At 40.5% G+C, this 10211-nt stretch overlaps 1 protein-coding gene across 3 annotated transcripts in view; it reads right to left on the bottom strand.

Annotated features, from left to right (window-relative positions):
* LOC115222166 (rho GTPase-activating protein 45) overlaps positions 1–10211 on the bottom strand; it is a 181861-nt gene that overhangs the window by 85914 nt on the left and 85736 nt on the right. The gene's annotated exons all lie outside the window — the stretch shown is intronic.

The following is a 10211-nucleotide window of genomic DNA, read 5'->3' as shown; positions in this document are numbered from 1 at the left end:
TGTTTGTGTGTCTGTATTTGTCCCCCCAACATCGCCTGACAACAGATGCTGGTGTGTTTATGTCCCCATAACTTAGAGGTTCAGCAAAAGAGACCAATAGCATAAGTTCTAGGCTTACAAAGAATAAGTCCCGGGGTCAATTTGCTCGACTAAAGGCGGTGCTCCAACATGGCAGCAGTCAAATGACTGAAACAAGTAAAAGAGTAAAGAGTGATGATTTTCTAATACTTTCATTATTGAATACACATTTTGCTTGCATCAACAGAATTCTACCCCTATTGTATAATAAATATGGAAATCCTTTGCAGTCTCAAAGTTTTGGTATTTTTAAAATTCTTTTCCATCAAAGAAGCATAAAATAACAATATATTTGTTTTGTTACTGACAATTTTTTAAAAATTATTTCAAAAAAAGTATTAGCCTAGATCCCACACACAAATGCAGTCTAAAATGTCAAATATATCAGATTTGTTCTTTTGCCATTTAAAGAAAAGGGCAGGCTTATTGCCTGGAGGTAAGAGGACAGTGGTGGGCATGTTTCTGCCTCAATAACTGTCATTAGCATGGCTATTGTCTTACCTCCAGTAACCAAGGGACTTAAACTTATCTATGAAAGTGTAGCCTTCATTGATGGATTAGGTAAAGTACTGGTATATTTTTTTTTAGCAGAGAGGGTTGAATAAACTCTGTTCACCCAAAATATTCTGTAGACTTGGGTTTGTGTTAGAAAATACTTTTCTTCTTCCCTTTCCATTATTTTTTGTAATACAATAACTTACCTAATTATCTTGCCAATAGAGGCCATCAACACTTTCCTCAGATAACACATTTTACCTCCCTCTCCGCACCCTTTCTTAACACCTACCAAACTACTCACATAGCTGTCTGTCTGTCTGTCTAAGAGTTTATGTATCAGTCTATCTACCTGTGTGCCTGCCTATGTGTGAGTGTGTGTATTCATCCATCTACCTATCTGTCTATCCATCATCCATCTGTGTATTTCTATCTATCCTTCTATCTACACACCCATCTATTCACATATCCATCTCTCTACATATCTATATATTTATCTACATATCCATCCATCCATCCTTCTCTCTGTCTATCTCTCCCTCCCTCCATCTATCTATCTATCTATCTATCTCTCCCTCCCTCCCTCCATCTCTCTCTCTCTCTCTCCATCTATCTATCTATCTCTCCCTCCCTCCATCTATCTATCTATCTCTCCCTCCCTTCCATCTATCTATCTCTCCCTCCCTCCCATCTATCTATCTATCTCTCCCTCCCTCCATCTACCTATCTATCTCTCCCTCCCTCCATCCATCCAACCATCTATCAATCTATAAATCTCTCTCTCTCTCTATCTCTATATCAGCATACATACCATTGTATCTATCTACAACCTATCTATGTAACACACGTATATATCTACATATCTATCTACCTACCCATGCAAATAAATACATATGTACACAAGTACCTATCTATATACATCCCTAACTATCTAACCACATATATATATATCTAAATACTGACCTACAAACGTACCTACTTCTCCAGCTACCAACCTCTACCTATCAACCTATATCTATACACCTGACATTACCTACCTACTACAGGTGTATCTATCAAGCTACTGGCTGCTTCTTACCTGTCTACCTATCTATATTTACCTGCCTAACTATGCCCCTATTTTACTTTTTGGAAGAATGGAGACAATGACAAAGTTTCAACTGGGTGGCCTTCACTAGACTGTCCAACATCATGACTCTATAACAAATAGGCACCCTACAAAATAATATTAATTCTTCAGTTTAATGTTAAATTACTCTTTTACTTGTTTCAGTCATTTGATTGTGGCCATGCTGGAGCACCACCTTTAGTCGAGCAAATCGACTTATTCTTTGTAAGCCTAGTACTTATTCTATCGATCTCTTTTGCCGAACAGCTAAGTTACGGGGATGTAAACACACCAGCATCGGTTGTCAAGCGATGCTGGGGGGGGGGGACAAACACAGACACGCAAACGTATACATACACATACATACATACATATATACGACGGGCTTCTTTCAGTTTCCGTCTACCAGATCCACTCACAAGGCTTTGGTCAACCTGAGGCTATAGTAGAAGACACTTGCCCCGTGGTGCCACACAGTGGGACTGAACCTGGAACCATGTGGTTGGTAAGCAAGCTACTTACCACAGAGCCACTCCTACGTCTATAAATTGTTTATTATTATTATTCTGCCGAGGTTGATTTTGTCTTTTATCTTTTCGGGGTTGATGAAATAGTACCAGTTATACACTGGGGTCGATGTAATCGACTATCCTCCTCCCCAAAAGTTGTGTCTTGTGCCTATAATAGAAAGGATTATATTATTGTTGTTGTTATTATTATTATGACTCAACACTGAAGGTGGCCAGCTAACAGAACCTTTAACTTGCCAGATAAAATACTTGGCAGCATTTCGTCCGGCTTCAGGTTCAAATTCTGCCATGGTCAACTTTGCTTTTCGTCCTTTCAGGAGTTGAAGAAATAAGTACCAGTTACGTACTGGGGTTGTAATTAACTAACCCCTTTTCTCCCTTACAACTGCTGGCCTTGTGCCAAAATTTGAAAGAATCAGAACTCAACATTAAAACAAACATTAATAGGTATCTATCTAGCTAATTAGCACAGCTTAATCACCCGAGGTATGGCTGTGTAGTAAGTAGCTTGCTTACCAACCACATGGTTCTGGAGTCAGTCCCACTGCGTGGCACCTTGGGCAAGTGTCTTCTACTATAGCCTCGGGCTGACCAAAGCCTTGTGAGTGGATTTGGTAGACGGAAACTGAAAGAAGCCCGTCGTATATATATGTGTATATATATATATATATATATATATATATATATATTGTATGTATGTTTGTGTGTCTGTGTTTGTCCCCCCTCCTACTATCGCTTGACAACTTATGTTGGTGTGTTTACATGCCTACAACTTGGTGGCTCAGCAAAAGAGACCGATAAAATAAGTACTAAGACTTACAAAGAATAAGTCCTGGGGTTGATTTCTTCAACTAAAGGCGGTGCTCCAGCATGGCCACAGTCAAAGGACAAACAAATAAAGGAATAAAGGAACACCTTTGTACCTGAACCTACCTATATCTACCTATTTCTTTACTAGCCACAAGGGGCTAAAAACACAGAGGGGACAAACAAGGACAGACAAACCTATATCTACCTGTCTGTCTGTAATCTATCTCCTTGTCTACCTTCCTATCTATCTCCCTACTTATCCATCCATCCAGCCTGCCATCCAGACATCCATCCATCCTGTACCCTCATCCTGGCTGTCCTCTTCTCCATCCCCACCATCTTATTATTCAGTTGACTCTCTTAACTACCTGACCATGACAGAGGCAAAGGAACACAAAGAAGAAAGAAACTGTTGTTGTTGCTGTTGTTGTTGTTGTTGTTGTACCTGTGTTGGGGGTAGTGTTGTTGTTGTTTGTTAGTGGGGACTGAATTTTGTAAACAGGAAGCAGAAAGGAAACTAACCCAGGTATTCATGAATGAAGCACAGGTATGTCTTATGATTAATGGAGGTAATGGGGGGTGGAGAGAAGGAAGGAGTTAACGGGGTGGGCGAAAAGAGCTACAAAAGTGCATAGCTGTGTGTGTGTGTTTTTAACCAAGATATTGGAGGAGGTAGTGATAGCAGTCAATGAAATGAGAGGTGGAAAAGAGGTCAGGGGTGAGGTGGGGGTGACAGCTAAAAGGAGGGGAAACAATTAGCAAACTCACTACTACTACTACTACTAGTACCCTAGCATCTTTCCAGGAACACTACCACCACACAACATGACTACCACTACTACCTGTACAAAACCACCTACCACTACAAGTCCAAAAAGAGAGAGAAAGAGAGGCACTACATGGTTTTTTGGCTTGCCAGAAATAGCAGTCAAACTGCGGGACAGACATTGGATAATGTATTTCCTGGATATATTTATGTGTCTGAGAAAAGAAAAACTAAATGGGATGGCCAGGGCTGGAACACCACATTTTTTTTTTTTTTTTGACTGGTAATTGACTTAATACCTTTGTTTGCCCCCTCTATGTTTAGCCCCTTGTGGGCAATAAAGGAATAAGAATGTAACAAGGCTGGCCCTTCGAAATACAGGTAACACTAGTTTTCGATAGCTGAGTGGACTGGAGTGAGGTGAAATAAAGAGTTTTGCTCAAGAACATAAATGTGCTGCCTGGATTTGAACTCATGACTTTACAATCGTGAACCAAACACCCTAACCACTCAGCCAGCCACCTCACAAAAATGCTAAAATTTACTACTACATCACAAACAATACTAAAGACTACCACCACCACAGCAATAAAAACCAGCATCAATGTAACACTAAAAACTATTGCCTCAACAACACTCACCACTACTGCAAACAGTACTACAACTACCACCAACACCACAACAACAACCCTTCACCACTACCTCTGTCACCCCTACTACCACCTCCAGTAAACAAAACTGTGACTACAACAACATTGAACATACCTTAACTGCTGGGAGTGGATGTGTTGAACAGGCAAGGATGGAGTGGGTTTATCCAGGTTGAATATCACAACAAACTACTAGAGATAATTTATCACAAGATTATAATAGGGGCTAGCTTATCAGTCAGCTGGTCAGTTGGTTCAGAAACAGTGGCCCTCAACCAGTTTTTACATATGTTGTTGTCTGTGCCTTCTCGAGCCATGCCTGGCTCATAAGGGCCGGTTTCCTGGTTTCCTTGGTGTATAGGTTTCCCACCTGGATGGGACGCCGGTCCATCGCAGGTGAGCTGCAAGATGCAGGAGGAAAGACTGAGAGAAAGTTGTGGCGAAAGAGTCAGCAGAAGTTTCGCCATTACCTTCTGCCAGAGTCACGTGGAGCTTAGGTGTTTAGCTCATAAATACACACATCACCCGGTCTGGGATTCGAACCTGCGATCCCTCAACCGTGAGTCCGCTGCTCTAACCACTAGGGCATGTGCCTCCACATAGACCCCTTTGATTCCTATTTCGCTCGGGTGGACCCTTATAGCCATTTGATGCTTAAAAATCCCTCCATTAATTAAATATTATTAGGAATTGTTTAAAGAAAATTGTTAAAACATTTTTTTTTGTATAGAAGAAGTATAACCCATTTATTGCACATTAAGTTTACCAAAAAAATCTTATATGGCCCTCACTCCTTACGCAAGGGTCTTGTGGGCCTCAGCCGAAACCACTGGTCTAGAAGAAACCTGGGCAACTTGTTTTTTGAGAGGAAGACCTCATTAGCCATGGCTCATCCCTAGGTGAGTTGCGTGACTAAAAGAAATTCAAGATGATTTTTTTGCTTGGGTGAGCCATTCTGGAAGTCCTTGAGTTTGCAGTTTGCCCATGACTGCAACCTGGAGGAAGAGAGTGATGAAATGTCTACTGGTGGAATTAATGTGTAGGTGGCTGAGTGCTTCTCAGGCATGTGTACTCTTATGAGAATTCTCATCCAAATCGGCTTTGACACTGTGGGACAATGTGGGAGTTTTGACTGGTAGAGTCATAAAGGAGAGAGAGGCTAAGAAAGGGAGAGACAGAGAGAGAGAGAGAAACTGAGAAAGAGAGAGGGGACAGAGAGACTGAGAAAGTCTCTCAGAGAGAGAAAAAGAGGGAGAAGAGTGAGAGAAAGTAAAAACAGAGGGAAGGAGTGAGATATATATACATACATACACACACACATATATATATATATATATATATATATATATATATATATATATATATATATGAGAGAGGGGTGGGTCAACTTCAGTACTGATAACTTTACAAAAAGATGAAAGGCAAAGGCAGTCTAGGGTGGGATTTGAACTCAGAATGTAGAGATATAGAACAAATACTACAAGGTACCTCTATCTAATGCTCTAATGATTCTATCACTTCACTGTCCTGATGGATCAAGATCTAATTCCACCCCAGCTAACTCAGACAATATTACTCATTCGAACCTTAAAGAATTTTTTCTATTCATAACATTGTTGTTATTGTTGTTGTTGTTGTTGTTGTTGCTGTCTAACCCTTTTGATTCCAACCTGCCAGAGACTGTCTCTGCTTCTAAGATACAAACTTTCCGTTTTAGAATCATCAAAAACTCAACACCAAAAATTCATGTAAATTTGTTCCAAACACCAACTTAATAACAACAAAGTTATTTCACTAAATTCTTCATTATTTTTCAGAATTCTCTGATTGGTTGAAATTACTGAAATATGAGAACTTTAACACAAAATAACTTTGTAAATATAAACTTTAGTGGTGGGAGACAAATACAGACACAGATGACAGGTTTCATACAGTTTCCATCTTCCAAATCCACTCACCAGGCTTTGGTCAGATTGAGGCTACAGTAGAAGACACTTGCCCAAGGTACCAAGCAGTGGGACTGAACCCAGATCCATGTGGCTGGGAAGCAAACTTCTTACCACACAGCCATGCCTATGTCTATAAGTATACTCTTTTACTTGTTTCAGTCATTTGACTGTGGCCATGCTGGAGCACCAACTTTGCAAATTGACCCCAGGACTTATTCTTTGTAAGCCTAGTACTTATTCTATCAGTCTCTTTTGCCAAACCACTAAGTTACAAGGATGTAAACACACCAGCATTGGTTGTCAAGCGATGTTGGGGGGGGGGAGGACAAACACAGACACACACATATATATATATATATATATACGATGGCTTCTTTCAGTTTCTGTCTACCAAATCCACTCACAAGGCTTTGGTAGGCCCGAGGCTATGGTAGAAGACATTTGCCCAAGGTGCTATGCAGTGGGACTGAACCCGGAACCATGTGGTTCGTAAGCAAGCTACTTACCACATAGCCATGTCTGTATCTATAAGTATGGTAACAAAAAGTGTGACAGATGGTATGATCATGACCAGAACTGTTTCTTTAACCACGGGTCTGCTATGAAGAGCGTTGACCAAGTGCTAACCAACAACATTCAGCACCATCATCACCAACAGCAACCATAACTACTATACTGCTACCATCGTGCTGATGGCACGAAAAAAACACCATTCGAGCATGATCGTTACCTGCGTTGCCTTATCGGCACTCGTGCTGGTGGCACGTGAACAAAACATTCAAGCGAGGTCGTTGCCAGTGCCACTGGACTGGCTCCTGTGCAGGTGGCACATAAAAAGCACCATTTGAGCATGGCCATTGCCAGTACCGCTGGGCTAACCCTCGTGCCAGTGGCACGTAAAAGCACCCGCTACACTCTGGGAGTGGTTGGCATTAGGAAGGGCATCCAGCTGTAGAAACTCAAGATTGAAGCCTGGTGCAGCCATCTGGTTCGCCAATCCTCAGTTAAATGGTCCAACCCATGCTAGCATGGAAAGCGGATGTTAAACGATGACGATGATATCATGCATACACACACACACACACCTTTTATTGTGAGGAGTGAATTCCTGAAAGATAAGAAAGAATCAAGTCTGTTTATCAAGCGTGTATATAAAGTGTGTTTATGAAGAAGGAATATCAAGGATGCTTATCAAGATCAACACTGATCAAAGACATTCCAAGCATGACCTTACAACCTTTTTTTTTTCAAGAATTTTGTTCCCTAAACTTCATTGTGAACATGCTGTTGTTGTTGTTGTTGTTATTGTTTGTGGTAGTGGTGGTGGCAGGTGTAGTTGAGGTAGTTTGTTGCCGTTTCCGATGTTCCAGTAACCGATATAGTTGTTATCATTGTAGTAGCATTGTTGTTGTTGTAGTTATCGAAGTTGTGGTTGTTGTTGTTTAGTTGTAACTGATATAGTTGGCAATGCTGGTGATGATACTAAAACAAACTTCCTGGATTCCTGAGTAAATAAACTAAAAAAATCTCTGTCAATTCAAACAGTGGAAAATTCAATCCTTCGATCAAATGAACTTTCAAAACTCTTTGAATTAGCATATAAGTGGCTGTGTATTCCACAGGACATGCATACTTAATGTATCTGCTCCCCCTGGTGAGAAGGATTAGCCTGCAAGACTCCAGAGCTAGTGCCATATAAAAAGCACTTGTGCTGGCGACACGTAAAAGGAACCACCCAACACACAATGTAATAGTGGTTGGCATTAGGAAAGGCATCCAGCCATAGAAACCAAGCCAGATCGGACTAGACCCTGGTGCAGCTCTCCTGCTCTGATCAAACCATTCAACCCACACCAGCGTGGAAGCTGGCAGAAATGTTAGCACACCAGGCAAAATGCTTAGCGGTATTTCGTCTGACGTTACTTTCTGAGTTCAAATTTCACCAAAGTCAACTTTGCCTTTCATCCTTTCGGGGTCAATAAATTAAGTACCAGTTATGCACTGGGGTCGATGTAATCAACTTAATCCCTTTGTCTGTCCTTGTTTGTCCTCTCTGTGTTTAGCCCCTTGTGGGCAATAAAGAAATAAGGTTTGATGATGATGATAATGAAATCAAGTAGAACCTGTGTGACATTGTGTCAAAGCTGGATCTTTGAATTACTGGCAAAACCCATCGGATGCAAGCTTCAGAACAGTTTCTATCCACCTAATTCTACCCACAAGGCTTGGGCTGACCAAGGCTATAATAAAAAAAAAAAACAACTACCCAAGATGCTATGCAGTGAGTTTGAACCGGAGACATCATGGTTGTGAAACAAACTTCTTTAACCAATAAACGACACTACACACTACACACCCCTGCATGCACTCCTGCCCTGGAATAAGGTATGGCTGATACCCAATTACTCCTCGTTGAAATTCCAACAAGGTGAGCGGAAATGTAGAGTCATACAGTGTTTAGAAAAAAAGTCAAGGATTGAGATATGGGTACTTGTATACACACCCTTACTGAACCACATCTACACTTATAATTCCAGCCACCCACACACAAAATAATTAGGGGTGGGGGTATTACACATATATACACCCATATTAAAGGTCCTATGTCTACACTGTATCTCCTACACACATTCATATAGATAATAGCAACCCCACCCCACTACTGATCCCACACTCTGTGTACCATAGGATTGGTGGATCAGGAATGGCTAAGGGTTATACAGTATCTCTGCAACCCGTAACATTACCGGAAAAACTACCGCCAACACCAAAAGACCCTGAATGCTGACACCACCACAAACCAACGCTACTGCAAATACCACCACCACCTGTCAGTACTACCACAATAACAACCACCATATACCATGAATGCAACATTATCCTGGAGAGGACGGTGAAGTTTCATGAAAATGTCACCCTTCGCAGACATGCAGCAACGCATACTTACACACACACACACTCACACAGATATAAATATACACACACATACTTACAGATATATACACACACACACACATACTTATATACATACATATATACTTACACATATACACACACATATACTTACACACAGATACTTACACGCACATATACTTACACACACACATATATATACACAGATATATATATATATGTGTATGTATATAAATATAGACAAATACACACACATACATATACAGATATATATAATTACACACACACACACATATACTTACACAGATATATATACACAAATACACAAACGCATATATACTTACACAGATATATATATATATATACACATACACACTTACTTACACAGATATATATACACAAATACACATACTTATACACATATCGATAGTCCTATATGTACTAAAACATACAAACAATGTATGTAAACACACAACACCTATACATAAAAACTTATACACACACACACATATGCAAGTAACAAATGTAAACATACAGTCACAAACTTACACTCACACACAGAATCACATACACACTTAAACACACAAATAAATATAAATACACATGCATGCACGCATGCACATACCATAGCAGGAGCCAATGAAGGGTTCCGAGTCAGTCAACCAGCTAAAAATAGCAGCTGAATCCCAGTGGCATCAAACCGTACCTTCAAGACCCCATTTTTGATAATGCCGCCCTAGTTACACTTTATCAGATGGTCACAGCTGGAATGCCTTTGATCACGGTTGATCTACTTATTCATGGTTGACTTGGTGCCCAACAACAACAACAACAACAACAGCAACAGGACCGAGACAGACCCATGAACAAGAACCAGATTGAAATGTCTACTCCATGGCTGCCGTTTCACAT

The sequence above is a fragment of the Octopus sinensis genome, linkage group LG19, assembly GCF_006345805.1.
Source record: "Octopus sinensis linkage group LG19, ASM634580v1, whole genome shotgun sequence".
NCBI classification, from domain to species: domain Eukaryota; kingdom Metazoa; phylum Mollusca; class Cephalopoda; order Octopoda; family Octopodidae; genus Octopus; species Octopus sinensis.
Note: the sequence above shows the minus strand (reverse complement) of the source record. Positions and strands in the feature narration are given on the sequence as shown.